Genomic DNA, 12,445 nt, shown 5'->3' on the forward strand with positions numbered 1-12,445 from the left:
TAAAGTAACACTCAGAGAACATTCTAAAGTAACGCCCGGAGAACATTCTAAAGTAACACTCAGAGAACATTCTAAAGTAACTCTCAGAGAACATTCTAAAGTAACGCCCGGAGAACATTCTAAAGTAACTCTCAGAGAACATTCTAAAGTAACGCCCAGAGAACATTCTAAAGTAACGCCCAGAGAACATTCTAAAGTAACACTCAGAGAACATTCTAAAGTAACTCTCGGAGAACATTCTAAAGCAACTCTCAGAGAACATTCTAAAGTAACGCTCAGAGAACATTGTAAAGTAACTCTCAGAGAACATTCTAAATTAACTCTCAGAGAACATTCTAAAGTAAAGCTCAGAGAACATTCTAAAGTAACTCTCAGAGAACATTCTAAAGTAAAGCTCAGAGAACATTCTAAAGTAACTCTCAGAGAACATTCTAAAGTAACTCTCAGAGAACATTCTAAAGTAACTCTCAGAGAACATTCTAAAGTAACGCCCAGAGAACATTCTAAAGTAACTCTCAGAGAACATTCTAAAGTAACTCTCAGAGAACATTCTAAAGTAACGCCCAGAGAACATTCTAAAGTAACACTCAGAGAACATTCTAAAGTAACTCTCAGAGAACATTCTAAAGTAACTCTCAGAGAACATTCTAAAGTAACGCTCAGAGAACATTCTAAAGTAACTCTCAGAGAACATTCTAAAGTAACTCTCAGAGAACATTCTAAAGTAACTCTCAGAGAACATTCTAAAGTAACGCCCAGAGAACATTCTAAAGTAACACTCAGAGAACATTCTAAAGTAACTCTCAGAGAACATTCTAAAGTAACGCTCAGAGAACATTCTAAAGTAACGCTCAGAGAACATTGTAAAGTAACTCTCAGAGAACATTCTAAAGTAACGCTCAGAGAACATTGTAAAGTAACTCTCAGAGAACATTCTAAAGTAACTCTCAGAGAACATTCTAAAGTAAAGCTCAGAGAACATTCTAAAGTAACCCTCAGAGAACAATCTAAAGTAACGCTCGGAGAACATTCTAAAGTAACTCTCAGAGAACATTCTAAAGTAACTCTCAGAGAACATTCTAAAGTAACTCTCGGAGAACATTCTAAAGTAACTCTCGGAGAACATTCTAAAGTAACCCTCAGAGAACATTCTAAAGTAACCCTCAGAGAACATTCTAAAGTAACTCTCGGAGAGCATTCTAAAGTAACTCAGAGAACATTCTAAAGTAACTTTCAGAGAACATTTTAAAGTAACTCAGAGAACATTCTAAAGTAACTGTCAGAGAACATTCTAAAGTAACACTCAGAGAACATTCTAAAGTAACTCTCAGAGAACATTCTAAAGTAACTCTCAGAGAACATTCTAAAGTAACCCTCAGAGAACATTCTAAAGTAACTCTCAGAGAACATTCTAAAGTAACTCTCAGAGAACATTCTAAAGTAACTCTCAGAGAACATTCTAAAGTAACTCTCAGAGAAGTTCAGAGAACATTCTAAAGTAACTCTCAGAGAACATTCTAAAGTAACTCTCAGAGAACATTCTAAAGTAACTCTCAGAGAACATTCTAAAGTAACACTCAGAGAACATTCTAAAGTAACACTCAGAGAACATTCTAAAGTAACTCTCAGAGAACATTCTAAAGTAACGCTCAGAGAACATTCTAAAGTAACGCCCAGAGAACACTCTAGAGTAACTCTCAGAGAACATTCTAAAGTAACGCTCAGAGAACATTCTAAAGTAACGCTCAGAGAACATTCTAAAGTAACTCTCAGAGAACATTCTAAAGTAACGCTCAGAGAACATTCTAAAGTAACGCTCAGAGAACATTCTAAAGTAACTCTCACAGTACATTCTAAAGTAACGCTCAGAGAACATTCTAAAGTAACTCTCAGAGAACATTCTAAAGTAACTCTCAGAGAACATTCTAAAGTAACGCTCAGAGAACATTCTAAAGTAACGCCCAGAGAACACTCTAGAGTAACTCTCAGAGAACATTCTAAAGTAACGCTCAGAGAACATTCTAAAGTAACTCTCAGAGAACATTCTAAAGTAATGCTCAGAGAACATTCTAAAGTAACTCTCAGAGAACATTCTAAAGTAACGCTCAGAGAACATTCTAAAGTAACGCCCAGAGAACATTCTAAAGTAACGCCCAGAGAACATTCTAAAGTAACACTCAGAGAACATTCTAAAGTAACTCTCAGAGAACATTCTAAAGCAACTCTCAGAGAACATTCTAAAGTAACGCTCAGAGAACATTGTAAAGTAACTCTCAGAGAACATTCTAAAGTAACTCTCAGAGAACATTCTAAAGTAAAGCTCAGAGAACATTCTAAAGTAACTCTCAGAGAACATTCTAAAGTAAAGCTCAGAGAACATTCTAAAGTAACTCTCAGAGAACATTCTAAAGTAACTCTCAGAGAACATTCTAAAGTAACGCTCAGAGAACATTCTAAAGTAACTCTCAGAGAACATTCTAAAGTAACTCTCAGAGAACATTCTAAAGTAACGCTCAGAGAACACTCTAGAGTAACTCTCAGAGAACATTCTAAAGTAACGCTCAGAGAACATTCTAAAGTAACTCTCAGAGAACATTCTAAAGTAACGCTCAGAGAACATTCTAAAGTAACGCTCAGAGAACATTCTAAAGTAACGCCCAGAGAACATTCTAAAGTAACGCTCAGAGAACATTCTAAAGTAACGCTCAGAGAACATTCTAAAGTAACGCCCAGAGAACATTCTAAAGTAACTCTCAGAGAACATTCTAAAGTAACGCCCGGAGAACATTCTAAAGTAACTCTCAGAGAACATTCTAAAGTAACTCTCAGAGAACATTCTAAAGTAACTCTCAGAGAACATTCTAAAGTAACGCCCGGAGAACATTCTAAAGTAACACTCAGAGAACATTCTAAAGTAACTCTCAGAGAACATTCTAAAGTAACTCTCAGAGAACATTCTAAAGTAACTCTCAGAGAACATTCTAAAGTAACTCTCAGAGAACATTCTAAAGTAACGCCCGGAGAACATTCTAAAGTAACACTCAGAGAACATTCTAAAGTAACGCCCGGAGAACATTCTAAAGTAACACTCAGAGAACATTCTAAAGTAACTCTCAGAGAACATTCTAAAGTAACGCCCGGAGAACATTCTAAAGTAACTCTCAGAGAACATTCTAAAGTAACGCCCAGAGAACATTCTAAAGTAACGCCCAGAGAACATTCTAAAGTAACACTCAGAGAACATTCTAAAGTAACTCTCGGAGAACATTCTAAAGCAACTCTCAGAGAACATTCTAAAGTAACGCTCAGAGAACATTGTAAAGTAACTCTCAGAGAACATTCTAAATTAACTCTCAGAGAACATTCTAAAGTAAAGCTCAGAGAACATTCTAAAGTAACTCTCAGAGAACATTCTAAAGTAAAGCTCAGAGAACATTCTAAAGTAACTCTCAGAGAACATTCTAAAGTAACTCTCAGAGAACATTCTAAAGTAACTCTCAGAGAACATTCTAAAGTAACGCCCAGAGAACATTCTAAAGTAACTCTCAGAGAACATTCTAAAGTAACTCTCAGAGAACATTCTAAAGTAACGCCCAGAGAACATTCTAAAGTAACACTCAGAGAACATTCTAAAGTAACTCTCAGAGAACATTCTAAAGTAACTCTCAGAGAACATTCTAAAGTAACGCTCAGAGAACATTCTAAAGTAACTCTCAGAGAACATTCTAAAGTAACTCTCAGAGAACATTCTAAAGTAACTCTCAGAGAACATTCTAAAGTAACGCCCAGAGAACATTCTAAAGTAACACTCAGAGAACATTCTAAAGTAACTCTCAGAGAACATTCTAAAGTAACGCTCAGAGAACATTCTAAAGTAACGCTCAGAGAACATTGTAAAGTAACTCTCAGAGAACATTCTAAAGTAACGCTCAGAGAACATTGTAAAGTAACTCTCAGAGAACATTCTAAAGTAACTCTCAGAGAACATTCTAAAGTAAAGCTCAGAGAACATTCTAAAGTAACTCTCAGAGAACATTCTAAAGTAACTCTCAGAGAACATTCTAAAGTAACTCTCAGAGAACATTCTAAAGTAACTCTCAGAGAACATTCTAAAGTAACGCCCAGAGAACATTCTAAAGTAACTCTCAGAGAACATTCTAAAGTAACTCTCAGAGAACATTCTAAAGTAACTCTCAGAGAACAATCTAAAGTAACTCTCAGAGAACAATCTAAAGTAACGCTCGGAGAACATTCTAAAGTAACTCTCAGAGAACATTCTAAAGTAACTCTCAGAGAACAATCTAAAGTAACTCTCAGAGAACAATCTAAAGTAACGCTCGGAGAACATTCTAAAGTAACTCTCAGAGAACATTCTAAAGTAACTCTCAGAGAACATTCTTAAACAACTCTCGGAGAACATTCTAAAGTAACTCTCGGAGAACATTCTAAAGTAACCCTCAGAGAACATTCTAAAGTAACTCTCGGAGAACATTCTAAAGTAACTCTCGGAGAACATTCTAAAGTAACCCTCAGAGAACATTCTAAAGTAACTCTCGGAGAACATTCTAAAGTAACTCTCAGAGAACATTCTAAAGTAACCCTCAGAGAACAATCTAAAGTAACGCTCGGAGAACATTCTAAAGTAACTCTCAGAGAACATTCTAAAGTAACTCTCAGAGAACATTCTAAAGTAACTCTCGGAGAACATTCTAAAGTAACTCTCGGAGAACATTCTAAAGTAACCCTCAGAGAACATTCTAAAGTAACCCTCAGAGAACATTCTAAAGTAACTCTCGGAGAACATTCTAAAGTAACCCTCGGAGAACATTCTAAAGTAACCCTCAGAGAACATTCTAAAGTAACTCTCGGAGAACATTCTAAAGTAACCCTCAGAGAACATTCTAAAGTAACTCTCAGAGAACCTTCTAAAGTAACTCTCAGAGAACATTCTAAAGTAACTCTCAGAGAACATTCTAAAGTAACTCTCAGAGAACAATCTAAAGTAACTTTCAGAGAACATTCTAAAGTAACTCTCAGAGAACATTCTAAAGTAACTCTCAGAGAACATTCTAAAGTAACGCCCGGAGAACATTCTAAAGTAACCCTCAGAGAACATTCTAAAGTAACACTCAGAGAACATTCTAAAGTAACTCTCAGAGAACATTCTAAAGTAACTCTCAGAGAACATTCTAAAGTAACGCTCGGAGAGCATTCTAAAGTAACTCTCAGAGAACATTCTAAAGTAACTCTCAGAGAACATTCTAAAGTAACTCTCAGAGAACATTCTAAAGTAACCCTCAGAGAACATTCTAAAGTAACACTCAGAGAACATTCTAAAGTAACTCTCAGAGAACATTCTAAAGTAACCCTCAGAGAACATTCTAAAGTAACGCTCAGAGAACATTCTAAAGTAACACTCAGAGAACATTCTAAAGTAACTCTCAGAGAACATTCTAAAGTAACGCTCGGAGAGCATTCTAAAGTAACTCTCAGAGAACATTCTAAAGTAACCCTCAGAGAACATTCTAAAGTAACACTCAGAGAACATTCTAAAGTAACGCCCAGAGAACATTCTAAAGTAACGCCCAGAGAACATTCTAAAGTAACTCTCAGAGAACATTCTAAAGTAACGCTCAGAGAACATTCTAAAGTAACTCTCAGAGAACATTCTAAAGTAACTCTCAGAGAACATTCTAAAGTAACCCTCAGAGAACATTCTAAAGTAACACTCAGAGAACATTCTAAAGTAACTCTCAGAGAACATTCTAAAGTAACCCTCAGAGAACATTCTAAAGTAACGCTCAGAGAACATTCTAAAGTAACACTCAGAGAACATTCTAAAGTAACTCTCAGAGAACATTCTAAAGTAACGCTCGGAGAGCATTCTAAAGTAACTCTCAGAGAACATTCTAAAGTAACCCTCAGAGAACATTCTAAAGTAACACTCAGAGAACATTCTAAAGTAACGCCCAGAGAACATTCTAAAGTAACGCCCAGAGAACATTCTAAAGTAACTCTCAGAGAACATTCTAAAGTAACGCTCAGAGAACATTCTAAAGTAACTCTCAGAGAACATTCTAAAGTAACTCTCAGAGAACATTCTAAAGTAAATCTCACAGAACATTCTTAAGTAACTATCAGAGAACATTCTAATGTATAGAATGTTCCTTTAACATTCACATAACCAAAAAGAAAAATAAATTTTGATCTTCCAGGAAACAATCAGAAATAACGTTTTAATTACTTAATGGGAATATTAGCAAAATGTTCTTACATTTTCTCAACATATTTTTGTTGGCTGGGATGATGTTTAAGCAGCGTTAATAAATGCATAATTAATTACATTATGTTAAAACTGATTTACTTTATATACTTTTATACAACAGTCCTTTCTGGTTCTCGAATCTGATTGGCTGAGTATCAGCACTGCATTGGGACCGTTTCACCGTTTGTATCGCTCCGCTCTCGGCGACTGTCATGGCGGCCTGCGGCCGATCAAATCCACCTTATGTTTTAGAAATACTACTGTTGTTGTGTCACGAAATGGTGTTTAAAGAGTTTTTCAGGTGAGTATGTAGTTATTTAGACCTCAAATATGACACTCATAAACACAGCGCCTGTTTAATGAGCTTTCGCTTTTTTAGATGCGAGCTCCAGACGGTCAGCGGCCGCTCAGCGCTCGTCTACCCGCAGAGAAGAGCTTCATCTCGGGAATCTGAGCTGCTCTTACTGTATGCGAGTGGATAAACATGAGGTATTATTAGGGCTGGGCGATATGGCCCAAAAAAAAAATCCCCGATTTTTTCACCAAAAATTCGATTTACGATTTAAAACGATTTTTTCCCCCTCCTACTTAAAATCAGTCTGCAGATGACAAAGAAATTGTTCAAAACAAGTTTTAACTTTATTTTGTTTAGGTAAAATTAAATATTTGCAGCTTGGTAGAAGTGCCACCTGGGGTGCAAAACTTTCCGCATGTGAATAATCCCCAACTATTCCACAGTATAAATGGGCACCATATCTTTTGCAATAAACAGTATACATATCAAATGTTTATGAATTGATATGCAGATAAAATTAACTTTTATTAACAACAGTAATGTGCAAAAAAAGTATAGGGAAAATTTAAATGTAGCCTAATGCTCTTATTAAATATAGATTAGCATTGTTCTTCAATAGTCTCACACTGAACTGATCGACAGCTTCAGTGATTATTAAAGGAGCTCTTTACTTTACTGTAATTTAGTCACAATTTGAAGAAAAGTTTAGTTTTTCCTGAGACTGTGACTTCGTACTTTCCATACATTAGGGAGTGAAAATCGCTAATAAATCAATAAGTGCTCTTCTGCTGGTTATAGTGGTGGGCATTTCATATCTTTTTTAAAATAAAAATGCTACAAAATGGATTACACATTTAAAAAAAATAAACTAAAAAAAACATTCGACTATTTCTTTCACAAGACCCCTTTAAACTTTTAGTTTTACAAACCATCACATTAAAAATAACATTACAATCGGATATCTAGAGCTTTGAAGTGCTGGAAATAAGTGTGAAGCTCTTGAAAACCATTGGAAAGTGCTTGAATTTCAATCTCAAAAGGTTGTACGAATCCTGAGATAAATAATGACAACAACAACATTAAATCCATGTGGTTTTACTACAGTACAATCGTGGTAAATGTTGGTGTTTTGTGACTGAAACCCCTGACCTTCGCACAGCTCTGTTTGATCTGATATCTGTGGTTTATAACAGAATTCTGCCCCGACCGCTTCCACTAGATCACAGTAGCGATGGTGTGTTGATTTAAACGCTCTCTCACTGGATCACCAGCGCTGTGTATCGTGTCTGTCACGAGATTGGCCCGTGTGTGAGCTCGCGCTGCGTTCGTGTCAGCGCAGCTTTAAATGAGTAGCGCCTAGCGCGGTTCCGTTCAGACTTCAAACACACATATTGTTAATTGTTCTGTGTAAAACTGAACCAATTACGAATGACACTATGTTGTTAGACGCGATCCTTGTTGTTTGTGTACCTCTGTGGCAAACGCGCGCGGGGAGGGCTGAGCCATTACGGGAGCTCAGAGGGGAGCGTCGGCGGATTTGAAAGAGAAAACCGATTTTCATTCACAAAAATCGTCGTAAACTAAAAACTCGAATTAATTCATAAAATCGATTTATCGCCCAGCCCTAGGTATTATTCATTTGGGCTATCAAACGGACAATCTTTGGATTAATAATCCTATTTATTGTTCCAGGGAAAATCGATTTGACTAAAGTTATAATTTTCATAACCCCAGTTTTGATAACTTTATATTTAGCTAACTTGAATCCTGTGCCAGAGCGCTGCTTTTGCACGTTTGACTGAAATGTTTGCTTGTGTTTATTTCCTGTTGTCTTTTATAATGGCTATTGTTCATTTACATATTGTTGTTAAATAAATATGAATAATATGCCGTGTTTAGTATTGAGAAAGGGTCCGTTAGTGATTGTGAAATGGACTGTCAAACGAAGCAGTTCTGCTTTTTAAAGACACTGTTGTTGTTTCTGATTTATTTACACACTTGTGTCTCGAACTGTTGTATAAACACAATATCACACTTGTAGCCGTGCGATATAACACCCAGCCGGTTGTTATCGCAGAATAAACCCCGACGGAGGGGTCTTCAGGGGTCACTCTGATGGGGTTTATTCTGTGATGACAAGACGGTCGCACCACATGATATTTTGACACTTTAAATAACAGAAATATTACAAATAACAAATGTTTTTTTTTTTAAGTTAAAGTGAGTATTTTTAATGCATTTATAAACACGTTTTTATCTGAAAAAGAAAATGCAATTGGATAGAAAATGAAGGTGTCATGTCATTGACCAATATACTTAAGTGTACTTTGTAAAGTAAGCAGACCTTAATTGTACCTCACATGGTTTATCCTACTTGTATTATTAACTGCTCATATAATTAGATATAATAATTAAAGTCAGATGGTAATATGCACTCAAATAATAACCCTTTTGCTTTACGTGTCTCACAGAAAACACATTCCTTTTTTAAGTTTTTATTATTACTTTTTTTTTTTATTAACAGAGCAAATGATTCACAACATTGAATCCAACATACAACAATAATGCTTCACAGGATAAGTGTCAAATATTCTCAACCAGATTAACAATAAAAAACAAAAACACAACACACACAAAAAACATAGCTATTTATAAAAAAAATTAAGATAAATGTTTCTTCCTTTTTCTTATTGACAAATTCAAGATTCATATAATTTGATAAACATTTGTGGGGCATTACAATATAAATAATTCCTCCATAAAGTTTAGCAAAATGTCATTCTTTTTGTTTTTAATGACTTCCTCTGTGTGTTATTGTATCCAAGCGTGCCGTGTTTGGTGTGTTCAGATCACATGAATGTAAACACATGGGAACCTTTGCTCTTATTTGCTCTCTGAGCCACGCTGCCTGTATGCACTGGGTGGCGCTGCTGCGCTGTTCGAGTTTGACTGCCTGAGCAAACCCATTACCCATTATCTCTAAGCCAAGAGTTACGTTGACGTCACCAAAACACAACATTGCGGCATGTGAGAGGGAGCCAGTTATTGCGTTTTATTTTTGGCACAGCGCGCGCTGTAGTCAGGAGTCGAGTGTGTTGGAGCAGAACCGTCCCAGTGCTTCTGTAATCATAAACCAGGTCTAGGGTTGATCCAGACTACCAAACCTGTCCGTATGCGACACTTCAGTGTGTCCGTCAGATTGCCGTCTCATGCTGAGCCTCGCCCGCTTCGACCTGAATTCATCCCTGTTTGCCTCTTATATAACCCACTCATCAGGCTCTGAGCGACAGCAAGCTGCTCCCAAAATCCACTGCCACTGCTCCTCCAATTACGCAATCAGTTTTAGTTCTCTCTCTCTCTCTCTCTCTCTCTCTCTCTCTCTCTCTCTCTCTCTCTCTCTCTCTCTCTCTCTCTCTCTCTCTCTCTCTCTCTCTCTCTCTCACTCACTCACTCACTCACTCACTCACTCACCACGCACGCACGCACGCACGCACGCACACACACACACACACCACACACACACACAACACACACACACACACACACACACACACACACACACACACACACACACACATTTGTTTTTGTGACATATGGGGACATTCCAGGCGTAATGTTTTTTATACTGTATAAACCGTATTTTATATCCCCTTACACTGCCCCTAAACTTACCCATCTCTCTCTCTCACACCACACACACACACACACACACACAAACAGCCCCTAAACCTACCCATCACACAAACACACACACACTTGTTTTTTGTGACATATGGGGACATTCCAGGTGTAATGTTTTTTATATTGTTCAAACCATATTTTATATCCCCCTACACTGCCCCTAAACTTACCCATCTCACACACACACACACACACACACACACACACACACACACACACACACACACACACACACACACACACACACTGCCACTAAACCTACCCATCACACACACACACACACACACACACACACTGCCCCTAAACCTACCCATCACACACACACAGCCCCTAAACCTACCCATCACACACACACACATGCACACACACACACACACACACGCGGGACGCACAGAGAGCGTACTGACACACATGACCTCTGACCTCTGCTTGGCCACTAAAGTTTAATTTTGCCATCTGACCCTCACTAAGCTCACGCTTGTTTTCTGCAGCTGTCAGCAGCATAACTTCAGTCTGAACACATCATGCATTTAAACATTGTGTGGGATATTAAAAGAATAGCTCCCGATGATTAAAAGTCTTCAGAGTGTTTACATTCATGTGGATCATAGAGAGAGAAAGATTTCTCGTTTGGGTCACGAAAACACATTTTTGGGTACACTATTCATTTGAGACTCATCAAACATTTAGTTATTTTTATTTTTTTAATACTTTTCATCATTAAAACAAGTTTAGTGAGATTTATGGATAAAACAAGAAAAAGCTATTTGCCTGTGATGAAAACTTTATTCAGTATTAATTATCTGAAAACTAAACTGGTTTCCGCCGGAATAAAACAAATTAAAACAGAACTTTTTCTCACAATTTTGACTGAAAGTCACAATTACCTTTTAAATAGTTTTATTCAGTGGCTTCCATTGAAAACAATTATGAAAACATTTATTTTTCTTAGTCCATTAACAAATAGTTTTTAAATTAAATCAAGTTTTGTGGTATTTATGGTTAAAACAAGGAAATTTGCTAGTGGGGAAAACAAAGAATTCTGAAAACAAGTCTTGATATCTTATAATATAATAAAATGTAATATATTTTAATAATGTATTAAATTAAATTAAAATATAAAACAACACATAGTATATAAAATTATATATATATATATATATATATATATATATATATATATATATATATATATATATATATATATATAATTGCATTTTATTTTAACTATTATATTATAATGTATTAAATTAAAATATAAAATAATATATTTTATATAATTTGTTGATATTGTAATAATTATATATTATTTTGTATTTTATATTATATTAATTATTATATTTTATATAATTTTATATATTTTTTTAATTTATTATTTTTATAGTAATTATATTATATTACATCACATTATTTTATTTTTTACCCTTGTAAAGCAGTAATATTAATTGTATTGTCCGACTGATCATGATCTTCTCATCTGATTAGATATAATAATAGTAATATACACACATGGATAATATAACACTATTAACTCTATTTCACATGTTAGGGGGGAAACAAAAAACACAATTTCTCTAGTCAAGTAGTTTCGATATTTGTACTGGGAAACAAAAATGTTGATGAAGAATTGTTCTATGGAAGAATTTTTGAAGGAAGTGTGTGTGAGATTGTGGCCAAGACTGGTACTGCAGTCACTTTCAGATGACTGTAGAGCGGTGTCTCCCCCTCCCCCTGACTCGAGGTTGCCAGATTGGCTGCAGGATCAGCTGAACGTTTGTAGATCTGCAGCTGTGGGAACTAGAGCAGATCTGGCAACCCCAAACACTACTGACTTCGTGATTGGTCGATTGGTGGAGGGAGGAGCTTCAGGCCAAAATACAACATGACATCATCAACATCAGCTGAGGGCTGCAACAACAACTTTGTAATGACAATATCCTGCCGGACTACTGTTGGCAGTGATAGAAGAGTTTGATTTTAACATGATTTATTAACTGAAAGGTTCTTTAGATGATTCAATTGTTCCTCACAGCAGAACTGAAAGGTTCTTTAGATGATTCAAATGTTTCTCACACCAGAACTGAAAGGTTCTTTAGATGATTCAATTGTTCCTAACACCAGAACTGAAAGGTTCTTTAGATGATTCAAATGTTCCTCACACCAGAACTGAAAGGATCTTTAGATGATTCAATTGTTCCTCACAC

At 36.1% G+C, this 12,445-nt stretch overlaps 1 long non-coding RNA gene across 1 annotated transcript; it reads left to right on the plus strand.

Moving 5' to 3' along the window:
- Positions 1–6,455: 6,455 nt before the first annotated feature.
- On the plus strand, positions 6,456–8,397 carry LOC137056549 (uncharacterized). The gene is made up of 3 exons (XR_010900377.1): positions 6,456–6,566; positions 6,645–6,754; positions 8,189–8,397. It is a non-coding gene; the product is annotated as an uncharacterized lncRNA (long non-coding RNA).
- Positions 8,398–12,445: the final 4,048 nt, after the last annotated feature.

This window comes from Pseudorasbora parva, chromosome 21 (genome assembly GCF_024679245.1).
Source record: "Pseudorasbora parva isolate DD20220531a chromosome 21, ASM2467924v1, whole genome shotgun sequence".
Taxonomy (NCBI): domain Eukaryota; kingdom Metazoa; phylum Chordata; class Actinopteri; order Cypriniformes; family Gobionidae; genus Pseudorasbora; species Pseudorasbora parva.